Here is a 15,624-nt window from a genome sequence, read left to right on the forward strand (position 1 = left end):
AAGCAACATAATAATAATCATAACAACAATCATATTAACCATAATAATAATCATGTTAATATTAAAGCATAATGATAGCAAGATCCTAGGCATGATACTAACAAGATTAATAACAAACCCTAGCATGTCACTAAGCAATAAAAATCAAATCTTTAGCCCTAACATGATACTAACAATCATAAATATTAGGAAGAACATAGGAAGCATCATAACAATCATATTTAATATTAAAACTACCCTAGACATGATACTAGGAATATCATAATAACAATATAAACATGATTTCTACATCATAACAGCAATAAAACAATAAAAACACTTACTTTGATGCCTCGTACCTCTTTCTAATAACAAAATACACACGTTAGTAACTTCAAGGAAAATAATAAACAAAACAATTAAATTAAATAATTGAAATAGAGATTTGGGACCAAACCCTCAGAAATTAAAACCTTTCACGTCTAGGGCGAAGGCAACTTCGAATATGGATAGGTGTTTCTAGATCTTGTGAATGCGGAATTTTGTATGAAAAAGCAAAGTAAGAAGAAAGAATTGAAAGACTAAAGAATGCTAATTGAAACTGATTGTAGATGAATGTAGATGTAGATGATTGTGAGAATTGGTGAATGAATGTAGATGATGATAACTGGTGATAAATGGTGTATGAAAACGGAGTTTTTAATACGATTTTATAGAGAAAATCAGCCAAAAAAGATAAATTAACAAAACAGAGTCTGACGCTCAGGAAACAGAGCTGGCGCCAACCCTGGCTAGCTGGCGCCAGGCACCAGCACTAGCGCCAGGCGCCAAGCCTGGTTCTAGGCGCCAAGGCCTGGGGTTGGACGCCAAGCTTTATTTCAACGCGTTTTTGAAAATCCGATAAGTTTACCGTACTGGAGGATAAAATAATATAATTTCTTCGAAAATGCTATTTGATCTTGATTAAAACTCTGAAAAGTCAACAAAGTCAACTTATCAATGCTAATTGAACTAGGAATGAAAAGAACCTTCTAGAAGAATCTAGAAGACTAAAATCATTCCTAATTGTATTAGGAATGATAAATCATATTAGGCCCTCCCCAAGATCATTGGGCCGTACATAAAGCTCAAACCGGGCCCAGTTTAGTAAATTGGCTATAACTTCCTCAATATTCATCGGAATCGGGCTTATAATATATCGTTGGAAAGGTCTTTGCAAGCCCCATCCAACTAAACTACTATTGGACCCATATCATGGACCAACCAAACTGGATTGGCTGTTTTCTTAAAATAAGTTTTCAAAAAACAGAGAGAAGGGAAAAGAAATAAAAAAAAACTATCCGTAACACTAGACCTTTCCACACTTTCGTTTCATTCGATTATGATTCGTCGTGAAAGGTACTCATCACTGGGTTTGGTTTTGGCGAGACACAAATGGGGGTCTACAAGTAAATGATGTCATAAATGTCCGTGGTAGGCTTGAGTTCACAAAATCGGTGCAAGTTGCGAATTGGTAAATTGATCGTTTTAAGGCTAATTGGATGGTTCCACCCACCCAATTGGACTCCCGGAGGATATTAGGGACCATGTTAAACATCTCGGAAATTTTTATTTCCGGGCAAAAATAAAGTCAAAAAATTCCAAAATTGAAGGCTATCTACCCTTTTTGAGGAATTTTTTAGGTTACGGGGCCAGGTGGCGAAAAGTGTTGAGACCCTAAGGGATACATTTTAGGGTCAAATAATGCTGTTTGGAACTTTATATGACCATTAAATGATCTAATAAACGGTCGTGGTAGGCTTGATTTCACAAAATCGATGCAAGTTAAGAATTGATAAATTGAACGTTTCAAGTTGCGAATTGATAAATTGACCGTTTCAGGTCTAATTCTAACACATAAAACATCATATAATTAGGAGTACTATGATTTTTGTTTAGATTATAGGTTAGAAATCATCATTAGGATCCTCGTTAGGGTCAATTTTGATTTTTGTTTATAATTCTTATGTCTGATTTTTTGTGAAATATATGATGTTTTATGTGTTAGAAATTACAAAATGTTGTTGGTCATGTTTGATTAATGAAAACTAAGTGAGACTTCAGGAACCAAAATCACTCAAACACATGTTTAGAAAAGAACCACAAGCTGCATAATTGCTTCCACCGTAGCACAACATCAAAACAAGCATCACATAAAGCATGACAGTAAACCGGAGCTCAACTGCAGACCTGAAATTCAAAAGAAAGCCCACAAGGCTCTGAAAGCTTAACATTTCAAAAACCCACAGCTAATTGAACCTGGATCAACATCAAAATCCAAGCTGCTATAGTCTAACTCACCTCCACCAATCTGACCACAACCTGTGTAGCACCTGCCAACACAACCACTTTAGCTCAACCACTGATGCCATTAGCTTGATGCCTACCCCTGCTGCTGCTACACCACCTAGCAGCAGAAAACAACAACCCCATCTGCAGATTTAAACCCCAGTCTGCACACCCCCCCCCCCAAAAAAAAAAAAAAAAAAAAAAAAAAACTACCTGCTGCAGGTCATTAGACCACAACAAAAAACACAGGCATCAGTTGAATCCACTGACTTGACCAGCAGCCCCCTACATAAAGAAACCAACCCCCTTTGGGAACCCTGTTTATGACTCCCAAGGGCCTTTGGGAACCCAAGGAAGTACTTAGATGCATAATCTCGCCGGGTGGAAAAATGATGTACGGATGCATCCCGGAGATGATATTATTTCGACAAATATATGACCATTATTCGACTACGTACAAGCCCCGTGAAAGCTTATAGCCAATATAGGAGGAGTGTACGAAAACTTGTAAATTGATCGTTTTAAGGAAAATTGGATGGTTCCACCCACCCAATTGGACTCCCGGGGGGTATTAGGGACCGTAGTAAACATTTCGACAATTTTTATTTCCATGCGAAAAAAGGTCAAAAAATTCCAAAATTGAAGGCTATTTATCCATGCTTTTTGAGGAATTTTTTAGGTTATTGGGACTGGTGGCGAAAAGTGTGGAGACCCAAGGGGATACATCTTAGGGCCATATAATGCCGTTTGGAACCATATATGACCATTAAATGAAGTCATAAATGTCTGTGGTAGGCTTGAGTTCACAAAATCGGTGCAAGTTGCGAATTGGTAAATTGATCGTTAAAAGGAAAATTGGATTGTTCCACCCACCCAGTTGGACTCCTGGAGGGTATTAGGGACCATGTTAAACACCTCGGCAATTTTTATTTCCAGGCGAAAAAAAAGTCAAAAAATTCCAAAATTGAAGGCTATCTACCCTTTTTGAGGAATTTTTGAGGTTACGGGGCCCGGTGGCGAAAAGTTTTGAGACCCTAAGGGATACATTTTAGGGTCATATAATGCTGTTTGGAACCATATATTACCATTAAATGATCTCATAAATGTCCGTGGTAGGCTTGAGTTCACAAAATCGGTGCAAGATGTGAATTGGTAAATTGACCGTTTCAAGGCAAATTGGATGATTCCACCCACCCAACTGGACTCCCGTAGGGTATTAGGGCCCATGGTAAACATCTTGGCAATTTTTATTTCCGAAAGAAAAAAGTCAAAAAAAATTCCAAAATTGAAGGCTATTATCCATGCTTTTTTAGGAATTTTTGAAGTAATGGTACCCGGTGGCGAAAAGTGTTGAGACCCTAGGGGATACATCTTAGGGTCATATAATGCCATTTGGAACCATATATTACCATTAAATTAAGTCATAAATGTCCGTGGTAGGCTGGAGTTCACAAAATCGGTGCAAGTTGCGAATTGGTAAATTGACCGTTTTAAGGAAAATTGGATGGTTCCACCCACCCAATTGGACTCCCAGTGGATAATAGGGACCATGGTAAACATCTCGGGACTTTTTATTTTCGGACGAAAAAAGTCAAAAAAATTCCAAAATTGAAGGTTATTATCCAAGCTTTTTGAGGAATTTTTGAGGTTACGGGGCCCGGTGGCGAAAAGTGTGGAGACCTTAGCAGATACATCTTAAGGTCATATAATGTCGTTTGGAACCATATGTGACCATTAATTGATGTCATAAATGTTTGTGGTAGGCTTGAGTTCACAAATTCGGTGTAGGTTGCGAATTGGTAAATTGACCGTTTTAAGGCAAATTGGAGGGTTCCACCCACCCAGTTGGACTCTCGGTGGGTATTGGAGACCATGGTAAACTTCTTGGCAATTTTTATTTCCGGACGAAAAAAAGTCAAAAAATTTTAAAATTGAAAGCTATTATCCACGCTTTTTGAGGAATTTTTGAGGTTACGGGGCCTGGTGGTGAAAAGTGTTGAGACGCTAGGGTATACATCTTAAGGTCATATAATGCCGTTTGAAACCATATATGACCATTATATGATGTCATAAATATCCATGGTAGGCTTGGGTTCAAAAAAATCGGTGCAAGTTGCGAATCGGTAAATTGATCGTTTTAAGGCCAATTGGGTGGTTCCACCCACCTAATTGGAGTCCCGGAGGGTATTAAGAGTACTATGGTTTTTGTTTAGATTATAGGTTAGAAATCATTATAAGGGTCCTCGTTAGGGTCAATATTGATTTTTGTTTATGATTCTTATGTCTGATTTTATGTGAAATATATGATGTTTTATGTGTTAGAAATTACAAAATGTTGATGGTCATATTTGATTAATGAAAACTAAGTGAGACTTCAGGAACCAAAATCACTCAAACACATGTTTAGAAAAGAACCACAGGCTACATAATTGCTTCCACTGTAGCACAACATCAAAACAAGCATCACATCAAGCATGACAGTAAACCGGAGCTCAACTGCAAACCTGAAATTCAAAAGAAATCCCACAAGGCTCTGAAATTCCGAACCTTTCAAAAACCCACAGCTAATTGAACCTGGATCAACAGCCAAATCCAAGCTGCTATAGTCTAACTCACCTCCACCAAGCTGACCACAACCTGTGTAGCACCTGCCAACACAACCACTGCAGCTCAACCACTGATGCCATTAGCATCATGCCTACCCCTTCTGCTGCTGCTACACTACCCAGCAGCAGAAAACAATAAGCCCATCTGCAGATTTAAACCCCAGTCTGCAGACCCCCCAAAAAAAAACACCTATTGCAGGTCATTAGACCACAACCAAAACCACAGGCATCAGTTGAATCCACTGACTTGACCAGTAGTCCCCTGCATAGAGAAACCAAACCTCTTTGATTTGGAATAGAAGAAGCAAGCAAGGTCCAAACAAAGTATGGACCCAACTCTCTACATTTCATGATTCTTTTGAGCACCCAACTGTTATTTCTAGGTGCCTTATTGTTCCACCAATCTTCTCCATGGCACATTAGGGGATTGAGGTCTCATGTGATTATACAGGGATTTGATACTCCATTTGCAGATCCATTTGTTACATTTCATTCATAACCCACAATAATTTGTTTTTAAAGTTCTAAATTGTTTGAAATTGAGGATCAATTAATCTTGATTAACGTTCTTGTAAGCCTGAATTCTTAGGCATCATGGTTATCATAACTAATCATGATCATGGTTATTTTAAGATGATGATGCTTGCTGAGGATGCTGTTGCTGATGATGATGACGATAATGATGTATGATGATGGTGATGTATGATGATGATGATGTATGGATTTTATAGCGGATACTTTTTTTTTAAAAAAAATGTTTTATGTGGATATCTTGTTATGTTTTATGCGCAAAATGGATCAAATTATTTTCAGGGAAATTGGATCAATTTATTTTATGAAAATTGGAACAAGTTGTTTCTTACAACTTTGCCTGGCCTCTTTAACTTTGTCTCTCACTAAGTAATGGCTTTTCACGTTGAGGTTTTGAACACATAACTTTTTCATTTTTTTTTAGAAATAAAATACGGTATGTTAATTGGAGTGTTTAATAATGTAATGATAAAGTTTCATAACCAATGGCGCCAAGTAAGTTTAGAATGAACGCTTAAGTAAAATAGTTTTTGAATGTGTGTTTGTATATGTCATTAACAATTAATAGTTTTCTATTCATAAAGAAGTTTATTAGGACCAAGTAGCTTTCCATTATAGTGCTTCAAAATGAATCAGGCCCATTTAGTGTTTATTAATTTTATAGCTATGATGTCTCAAATTCCCAAAATATAAGCCAATGTATTATGCACATTATATATTGTGGCATTTACATTTTACTACTTGAATGCAGTGCGAGGATTAGACATGTGAGACACCCATAATGTGGGTGAAGACTTTGGCGAGCGGGTGGCAACAATAATATTATAGTGTGTTGGACAGGCGAGCGGCAGTGCGAGGTCCGCACCGACAAGTTCGGGACCTCGTGAACGGCTGCCAAAGCCAACGACAAGGGACCGAGGGTTAGACATGTAAGACACCTTCTCGGGACTTAGGCTAGTTGATCACAAGGGATCCTCGAGCACCTATCCTCGAAATTTGCCCAATCAGAGTCTCCGTCATTCAACGAGTACCCGCACACTCAAAAGGATTCATCGACCAAAATGACTTAATTAAAGGGTTCAGCAAGTCCTGTTGTCCAACGTTAGCCCTCAAATGCCCTTACGGGGACATCGGGCTCGCTCGAACCCCCCTCCCCACTCCCCCGAGAGGCCCAACGAGCAACATCGTACCACGAGTTGCGTCCGTCCTCGTCATCCGACGCACGGCACACAATGGAAGATATTAAAGAGTTGAGGAAGAAAAAAAATTATCAATTGGGTCACAACTGGCTATTCCACTTAGGATTTTCCCATCAGTAAGGAATCACCTTGTTAGAGACAAGGTAATAACCTAGGTTATTGCCTTTTATAGTCAGTCAGGATTTTGCAGACACATTGGAGGAAAATTGAGTTTGATCTTATAGCTGGGATCACCATCTAAAGTGAAAAATTTAGGAAGGTTTCGAGGAAGAGTACCTAAGCTGAAGTTCCAAACTCTGCCAGATTGTCTCCCCAGTAGCATTTGAAAGAAGAATAAGATTTCCAATATCTAAAAGCTGAGCTACTATGCACATCAACGTGCATTGATGGCAACAATGAGTGTGAAGGATGTTCCAAACTCTGATAGATTGTCTCCCCAATAGCATTTGAAAGCAGAATATCTAAAAGCTGTGTGAAGGATGTTCCAAACTCTGCTAGATTGTCTCCCCAATAGCATTTGAAAGCATAATATCTAAAAGTTGAGCTACTAAATTATCTGCCTGATCATTAAATATAGTTGATGACAAAAAGATATTGTTCTGTTCATTAAGGGCATGAAGATTACTATCCTCGAAAACTTTGAGCACCCCAAAAGAAGTAATGCGTAGGGTCCCTCTATGAGCGTGGGGTTTCCTTAGGCGTGGGGTCCCTCTATCAGCGTGGGGTTTCCTTGGGCGTTGACCCCGCCCCTATATAAGCGTGGTGTCCCTCGGGCATGGGGTCCTCCCTAAGGCGTGGGGCTTATTAGTTGGGCGTGGGGTTGGTCCAAGGGCGTGGGGTTGGTTCGTTTAGGGTTTCTCCTTAGGCGTAAGGTTCTTCCTTGGGCGTGGGGTTTCAAGATGGGCGTGGGGTTTCTTCCTTGGGAGTGGGGTTCTTCCTTGGTCGTGAGGTCCCTCTCTAAGCGTGGGTTTTGAGCTTAGGCGTGGGTTTCAGGATGGGCGTAGGGTTGATACATTAGGCGTGGGGTATCAGGATGGGCGTGGGGTTATTCCTTGGGCGTGGGGGTTTGAGATTAGGCGTGGGTTTCTTCCTTGGGCGTGGGGTCCTCTCTTTAGGCTTGGGGTTTGAGTAACGGCGTAGGGTTTCTTCCCAGAGCGTGGGGTATGAGATTAGGCGTGGGGTTGGAGTTTGGGTGTGGGGTTTCATCTTGGGCGTGGGGTTTGACCTTGGGCGTGGAGTTTCTTCATTGGGCGTGGGGTTTCTTTCTAGGGCGTGGTGTTCTTCATTGGGTGTGGGGTTGATACAGTAGGTGTTGGGTTTGAGTTTTGGGCGTAGGGTTGATACAGTAGGCGTAGGGTTTCTCCTAGGGTGTGGGGTTTCATGATGGGCGTGGGGTTCTTCCTTGGGCGTGGGGTTTGAGCTTTGGCGTGGGGTTTCTTCCTATGGCGTGGGGTTTGAGCTTTGGCGTGGGGTTTCTTCCTATGGCGTGGGGTGAGCTTCGGCGTGGGGTTCTAGTTTTGGGCGTAGGGTTAATACATTAGGTGTGGGGTTTCATGATGGGCCGTGAAAGCTTATAGCCAATACTGGAGGAGTGTACGAAAACATGTAAATTGATCGTTTTAAGGCAAATTGGATGGTCCACCCTCCCAATTGGATTCCCAGAAGGTGTTAGGGACCATTATAAACATCTCAGTAATTTTTATTTTCAGGCAAAAAAATGTCAAAAATTTTCAAAATTGAAAGCTATTATCCACTTTTTTAATTAATTTTTAAGGTTACGGGCCCGGTGTCAAAAAGTGTTGAGACCCTAGGGGATACATCTTAGGGTCATATAATGGCGTTTGGGACCATATATAACCATTAAATGATGTAATAAATGTCCGTGGTAGGCTTGAGTTCACAAAATCGGTGCAAGTTGCGAATTAATAAATTGATCGTTTTAAAGCAAATTGGATGGTTCCACCCACTAAATTGGACTCCCAGAGAGTATTAGGGACCATGGTAAATAACTCGGAAATTTTTATTTCCGGGCAAAAAAAGGTCAAAAAATTCCAAAATTGAAGGCTCCACGCTTTTTGAGGAATTTTTGAGGTTACGGGGCCCGGTGGCGAAAAGTATTAAGATCCTAGACAATACATCTTAGGATCATATAATGCCGTTTGGAATCATATATGACCATTATATAATGTCATAAATGTCCGTGGTAGGCTTGAGTTCACAAAATCAGTGCAAGTTGCGAATTAGTAAAATTGATCGTTTTAAGGCAAATTGGATGGTTCCACCCACTCAATTGGAATCCCGGAGAATACTATAAACCATGGTAAACATCTCGGCAATTTTTATTTTTAGGCGAAAAATGGTCAAAAATCCCAAAATTGAAGGCTATTACCCATGCTTTTTGAGGAATTTTTAAGGTTACGGGGCCCAGTGGCGAAAAGTGTTGAGACCCTAGCAGATACATCTTAGGGTCATATGATGCCGTTTGGAATCATATATGACCATTAATTGATGTCATAAATGTATGTAGTAGGCTTGAGTTCACAAAATTGGTGCAAGTTGCGGATTGGTAAATTAATTGTTTTAAGGCAAATTGGATGGTTCCGCCCACCTAATTGGACTCCCGGAGGGTATTAGGGACCATGGTAAAAATCTCGGAAATTTTTATTTCCGGGCAAAAAAAAGTTAAAAAATTCCAAAATTGTAGGCTATTATCCACGCTTTTTGAGGAATTTTTGAGGTTAAGGGGCCTGATGGCGAAAAGTGTTAAGACCCTAGGGGATACATCTTAGGGACATATAATGCCAATTGGAACCATATATGACCATTATATGATGTCTTAAATGTCCGTGGTAGGCTTGAATTGAGTTCACAAAATTGGTGAGAGTTGCGAATTAGTAAATTGATCGTTTTAAGGAAAATTGGATGGTTCCACCCACTCAATTGGACTCCCATAGGATATTAGGGACCATAGTAAACATTTCGACAATTTTTATTTCAGGGCTTATTCATTGTATTTATTACAAACAAATTGACTTACAAGAGAAAAATATGATGTCGTCTAGTAACAACTAGTAAGTCAATTTGTTTTAAAAAGCAACAAATCAAAAATATGTAGCCATTGTTTATTAAAAACTAAAGCATAAAATGTCGCTTTTAATTAGGCAATGAAAAAATTTAGATTCATTGCTATTTAGTAACATTTTAAAAATCTGTTACCAAACTTAGTTGTTAAAAAGCTTTTATTTTTGTAGTGGTTGCGAATTGGTAAATTGACCGTTTAAAGGCAAATTGGATGGTTTCACCCACCTAATTGGAGTCCCGGAGGGTATTAGGGACCATGATAAACATCTCGGCAATTTTTATTTCCGAGCAAAAAAAGGTCAAAAAATTCCAAAATTGAAAGTTTATTATCCACGCTTTTTGAGGAATTTTTGAGGTTTCGGGGGCCAGTGGCGAAAAGTGTTGAGACTCTAGGGAATACATGTTAGGATCATATAATGTCGTTTGGAACCATATATGACCATTAAATGATGTCATAAATGTCCATGTAAGCTTGAGTTCACAAAATCAGTGCAAGTTGTGAATTGGTAAATTGACTGTTTTAAGGCAAATTGGATGGTTCCACCCACCTAATTGGACTCTCGGAGGGTATTAGGGACCATCGTAAACATCTCAGCAATTTTTTATTCCAGGCGAAAAAAGTCAAAAAATTCCAAAATTGAAAGCTATTATCCACGTTTTTTGTGGAATTTTTGACGTTACGGGCCTGGTGGCGAAAAGTTTTGAGACCCTATGGGATACATCATTGGGTCATGTAATGCCGTTTGGAACCATATATGACCATTAATTAATATCATAAATGTCCGTGGTAGGCTTGAGTTCACAAAATCGGTGCAAGTTGCGAATTGGTAAATGATCGTTTTAAGGAAAATTGGATGGTTCCACCCACCCAATTGGACTCCCGGAGGGTATTAGGGACCATGTTAACATCTCGGCAATTTTTATTTCCCGGCGAAAAAAAAGTCAAAAAATTCCAAAATTGAAGGCTATCAACCTTTTTTGAAAAAATTTTGAGGTTACGGGCCCGGTGGCGAAAAGTGTTGAGACCCTAAGGGATACATTTTAGGGTCATATATGTTGTTTGGAACCATATATGACCATTAAATGATCTCATAAATGTCCGTGGTAGGCTTGAGTTCACAAAATCGGTACAAGTTGCGAATTGGTAAATTGACCGTTTCAAGGCAAATTGGATTATTCCACCCACCCAATTGGACTCCCCGGGGGTATTAAGGACCATGGTAAACATCTAGGCAATTTTTATTTCCGAAAGAAAAAAGTCAAAAAAATTCCAAAATTGAAGGCTATTATCCAGCTTTTTGAGGAATTTTTGAAGTAACGGCGCCTGGTGGCAAAAAGTGTTGAGACCCTAGGGGATACATCTTTTAGGGTCATATAATGTCGTTTGGAACCTTATATGACCATTAAATGATGTCATAATTGTCTGTGGTAGGCTTGAGTTCACAAATTCGGTGTAGGTTGCGGATTGGTAAATTGACCATTTTAAGGCAAATTGGATGGTTCCACCCACCCAATTGGACTCCCGGTGGGTATTAGGGACCATGGTAAACATCTTGACAATTCTGATTTTCGGGCGAAAAAAAGTCAAAAAGTTTTAAAATTGAAGGCTATTATCCACGCTTTTTGAGGAATTTGTGAGGTTACTGGGCCTGGTGGCGAAAAGTGTTGAGACCCTAAGGTATACTCTTAGGGTCATATAATGCCGTTTGAAACCATATATGACCATTATATGATGTCTTAAATGTCCATGGTAGGCTTGAATTCACAAAATCGTTGCAAGTTGCAAATTGGTAAATTGATCGTTTTAAGGCTAATTGGGTGGTTCCACCCACCTAATTGGACTCCCACAGGGTATTAGGGACCATGGTTAACATCTCGATAATTTTTTATTCCAGGCGAAAAAAGTAAAAAAATTCCAAAATTGAAGGCTATTATATATCCACGTTTTTTTTTGGAAATTTTGACGTTACGGGCCTGGTGGAGAAAAGTTTTGAGATCTTAAGGGATACATCATTGGGTCATATAATGCCGTTTGGAACCGTATATGACCATTTATTGATTTCATAAATCAAGCTAATTATTTTTTTTTTACTATAATATATTTGGTAATATACTAGGGAACTATAATTTATAATTTAGGAAGACAATTATCTCCTTTAACGATACAACAAATATATACTATATTTAACTCTTAAATTTGAGGATGATGCTCCTTTCTTTTGCTGGCCTAGACTGACTTAGTCTCCCTAGACAAAATGCTTTGATCAACAATAATAAGGTGGTCTAAATTGCATTTAAGGTGGTTTGAAATCAGATTTGGAACAATTTGGGTTAAATTTATGTCGGGTCAATAACAAGTCGTGTTGATTTTGAGTCGAGTTAGTAACAAATCGGGTTGAATTTTTGGGTCGGGTTAGTAATAGGTCTGGTAAAATTCGAGTCGGGTCAATAACAAGTCGAGTTGAATTCGAGTCAGGTCTATAACAAGTCGGGTTGATTTCGGGTCAGGTTTGTAACAGGTTGGATTAAATTCGTGTCGGGTTAGGAACAAGTCGGATTGAATTCAGGTCAGCTTAGTAACAAGTCGAGTATAATTCGGGTTTTGACGGGTTAAAAGGGGTTTGGGATAATTTTGGTTCAAGTTGGGTTCGGTTCAGGTCAATAATTTACGGGTTACATTCGGGTCGGATTATCTCCAGGTCAGTTCATGTTCGGGTTCGGGTCTCACATACTCGGGTCAAATCAGGTCTAGGGTTCGTTTCAGGTTGGGTTTAGGTCACCATTTTTTCGGGTTTTGATGGGTCGGTTCGAATTTGAGTCGGGTCAACTTTTGACAGCTCTATATAAGGACACAAATAAATATTCTAATAGAGAACAATAAATTGCTAAAGAAACACTGCCAATTCAAACATGCCTATATTAGAAAATAACACCCATGACAAGATTTTTTTTTTTTTGACAGGCATGACAAGGTGATTTTAGAATCCATAAATATTTCCTAGTAATAGGTCGTGATTTCTTCAAATTATATACTCGTATATAATTAAAAAAAAAACATCTACATTCTCTACAAAGTTTACTATGTGTATCTAATTATATTAGTAACTAGGGTATCCTGCGCGCGCGATGCGCGTCAAAGAGTTAGCTTTTGCATAGAAGTTGTATTAATGAGTAATTACACCTTTGGTTTGGGTGGTAGATCTGATAGTTTTAATACGTACTATTTGGTTTATGTGCCTATATAGTGATTTTGTAGAAATATAAAAAAGCCACCAAAATCTTTAATGATAATTATTTTTTAAAACCCTCAAAGTTTGACAGTGTTATTTCAAAATTATTATTAAATAATATTTAATTAATTTGCATCCCTTCATATCTTAAGCTAGTTTAGAACACTTAATTGATTTGCATGATTCAATAATACTTAACATATTTTTTTTCAAACGGATTTTTTGTGATCTTTGTCATAAGGAGTAATAATATGTGAAATGTTCGCTGTAGCTAAAAACTTAATAATGTAAGTTCAATGTTCTACGACCATCTAATATCTATATCTATATCTAATACTAAAGCAATAACCACTTAGGGTTTGTTCTCTTACGTTGAAATTCAATTCAGTTCAGTTCAGCTCAGTTCAGCTCAGTTCAGTTCACTTCAGTTCAGTTCAGTTCAGCTCCTAATTTCCTTCTCTTATAAAATATTCAATTCATTTCAGTTCAGTTCAATTCAGTTTAGCTCAGTTCAGTTTAGTTCAGTTCAGTTTAGTTCAGTTCAGTCAATGAGAACAGACCCTTAGTTATATTTTTCCTCTTAAATTCTCTCCATATTTAATACATTTTTTTTTCTATCATCGATTTCCTTCGATTTTAGGATTTTAAAGTTATTTATACTTCTTGATAACATCTGCTCAAATATCATTGTTTAATATGAATGTCATTTAAATTCCACGGTGTTTATGTGTGTGCCATCAAATAATGTACAATTAAAAAGCTAATAAACCTTAACAATATTTGTAATAATTAAAGGACAACAAAATTGTAAATAAGAAGAGAAACCACGAAGGAGTAAAAATAAATCATCTCGTGATAATAAACAAAGTCTTCGTACATACATTTTTTTTTCCTTTTTAAATAACGATAATAACATATGAAGTACAAAACATTATAATTTTTTTATTTAAAAAAAAGGCATTACAAGTTTTTGTTAAAAAAAATTTGTATTAATTGATGGTATGTTTAATGAAAAAAAAAAACCCAATTAAATATATTAATGAGAGTAAACATATTAATGAGGATAAAAAAGTAAATATACATTTTTGTACACGATTTTGTACATATTTTTGAGGGTATAGTTGGTAGCACGCTATTCCTAAGAGTTATTTTATACTTTTTATAAGGTAGGGAAGCTAGCCAACTTGATCGATATAAGCAGATTTTGCGAAGTATATATACATAACTAAATTACTTGCCATCTAATGTCAATTTTGAACAATTTAAATCAATAGCTATTAATAAAAAAATATTTTTAATCATTAATTTTTTATTCACTATATACAATCAAAATAAGTTGATGATAAACAATTGATAGATCATGTTCTTTAAAGAACTGACTAGAGCAGGTGTCAGTAAAAAATAGCAACTTATTTATGCTTAGAAATAGACCAGACTACAGCAGCTTAAAAGAACAAGACTTAGGGTCTGTTTACATTTAGTGAACTAATTGGAGCTGAACTGAAATAATTGAAGCTAAACTGAATAGAGCTAATATGAATATTTTATAAGAGAAGCAAATTACAAGCTAAAATGAACTGAATGGAGTGAAGCTCAAGTAAAAAGGCCACTAAACTACTGTGTCATCAAAAAATAAAGTTGTACCAATTCATAAAAGGAAACACACAAAGGAAAATAGTGGAGCACAAAAGAAGAGAAATGCAACAAATTACAAATAGATAGAAGTGAGTGCACAATAACCTAAACAGAAAAAGCTGGTCTGCCTTCAGAGATTCCTACTGAAAGTTTCATATACTGAACCAAAAAACATTTAGCATGCCAACAACAACATGCCCATGCAAAGGTAAGAATGAAAATCTACCCTCAGATTTAGACATAGAAAGAGAAAGATACTACTCACTCACTTTTTTAAACTTTGCTTTTAATGAAAAAAGTAATCACTTTGCATTGATATTTGTGCCTTAGGCTTACCAAAAAGCCTGTCTCATCCACAAACTTTCATTCACATCATAAAAACATCAAAACAAAAAACAAAATTTGCCCACTATTTCTAAATTTACTTGCATTAACCGTATTACTCCCGAGTCTCGGCTATGGTGACTGGTGAGGACGGGCTAAGCCTTTAGTGCAGGCGTGACTCGTGTTTAAGTGGATCATATTTAAAATTGGTTAAATAAGTACTCGTATTTCATTATGATTAGAATTGTGTCAATCATAAAAAATCAGAATCTATGTATCAACCGATTATGTATACTTTGTTATGTTGGGTTGGGTTGTGCTAGCATGGTGCCTGCCTGACCAGTCGTTTAGGCGTTTAGTAATATCTTAAATTTATATATTTGGGAATAAATCAGTACTCGTATGTTATAAAAGCAGGCCAACATGAAAGTCGTCTCATTGTGAATTGTGATCATGTCAATTTTTAAAAATGATATTTATACGCCATTTATATCCTATTGGTATGCCTCTCATACTGCATAGTTTGCATTAGATTTTTGGTAGGTTGCTTGGCTCAGACCATTCTCATATCGGCTTGCTTGACCCTTATATATGTTGGCCTAAATTTTATTTTAAAATGGCACACACAGTCAAATAGAGTCAAATGTAATATTAACCGAAAATAATTAAAATAGAAAACTGCAATCATTATTTTAAAATGTAAAACATCCA

This window comes from Chenopodium quinoa, unplaced genomic scaffold, assembly GCF_001683475.1.
Source record: "Chenopodium quinoa cultivar QQ74 unplaced genomic scaffold, ASM168347v1, whole genome shotgun sequence".
Taxonomy (NCBI): Eukaryota; Viridiplantae; Streptophyta; class Magnoliopsida; order Caryophyllales; family Amaranthaceae; genus Chenopodium; species Chenopodium quinoa.